Source organism: Geospiza fortis, unplaced genomic scaffold, assembly GCF_000277835.1.
Source record: "Geospiza fortis unplaced genomic scaffold, GeoFor_1.0 scaffold1103, whole genome shotgun sequence".
Classification (NCBI taxonomy): Eukaryota; Metazoa; Chordata; class Aves; order Passeriformes; family Thraupidae; genus Geospiza; species Geospiza fortis.
In genome coordinates this window covers 53,533-54,883 of record NW_005054669.1, presented here as the reverse complement: position 1 = coordinate 54,883, position 1,351 = coordinate 53,533, and positions in this window count along the sequence as shown.

Sequence of the window (1,351 nt, the reverse complement as noted above, 5' to 3'; positions counted from 1 at the left end):
CTTCTCCTGCTGCTCCCAGGGCCCCCCGTGCTGCCAGCTGGGGCGGGGCCAGGGCGCTGCTGGCAGCTGGCTGTGCCCATTGTGCCTGGGCACCCTTGCTGGCCACGCTGCAGTCCCAGGGCTGCGGGGTCAGCAGGGCTTTGCCTCCTGCATGCTGGGCCCTGGGCCAGGCTGCCAGCAGGGCCTGCCTGCACACAGTGGGCAGCAGCACGTGCCTGCAGCCCTGACCCTGTTGTCCCTGTGCCTGTGGAGAGCAGTGCCCTGCTCCTGCCAAGGCAGTGCCATGCCCATGGAGATGGTGGTGCCCTACTTAGGTTTGGGCCCCGTTCAGAGTCCTCTGCTCACAAGAACATCAGCCTGGGGGTCGGCTAGGCACCCTGGGCACCAGGTTAGGCTGGCATGAAGGCTCCAGCCCCACTCAGGAGCTGTGTTTGGGCTGTGCTGGTGGCACCCTGGGCACTGCTGCCAAAGTCACTGCATGGGGCTGGATCTGGCTGCATCCCCAGGCCCAGGAAGGGATGTATAGACACGTCTGTCCCTCCCCACAACCTCATCACTTCTGGACACTGTACCCAGAGCCTTCAGCACTGGATGAGTAACAGTGCTTGCTGTGTTCTCCATGAGTGCTGTGCCCCTGCTCCCAGCTCTGAGGAGTGCAGCTCTGGGCAGTGCAGCTCTGGGCAGTGCAGCTCTGAGGAGTGCAGCTCTGGGAGTGCAGCTCTGGGAGTGCAGCTCCGGACAGTGCAGCTCCAAGGAGTGCAGCTCTGGGAGTGCAGCTCTGGGAGTGCAGCTCCGGACAGTGCAGCTCCAAGGAGTGCAGCTCTGGGAGTGCAGCTCCAGGGAGTGCAGCTCTGGGAGTGCAGCTCCGGACAGTGCAGCTCTGGACAGTGCAGCTCTGAGGAGTGCAGCTCTGGGAGTGCAGCTCTGGGAGTGCAGCTCTGGGAGTGCAGCTCCAAGGAGTGCAGCTCCGGACAGTGCAGCTCCGGACAGTGCAGCTCTGGGCAGTGCAGCTCTGAGGAGTGCAGCTCTGGGAGTGCAGCTCTGGGAGTGCAGGTCCCAAGAGTGCAGCTCCGGACAGTGCAGCTCCGGACAGTGCAGCTCTGAGGAGTGCAGCTCTGGGAGTGCAGCTCTGGGAGTGCAGTTCCAAGGAGTGCAGCTCCGGACAGTGCAGCTCCGGACAGTGCAGCTCTGAGGAGTGCAGCTCTGGGAGTGCAGCTCTGGGAGTGCAGTTCCAAGGAGTGCAGCTCCGGACAGTGCAGCTCCAAGGAGTGCAGCTCTGGACAGTGCAGCTCCGGACAGTGCAGCTCCAAGGAGAGCAGCTCCCGGGAGTGCTGCCGCGCCAGCCGCCGGG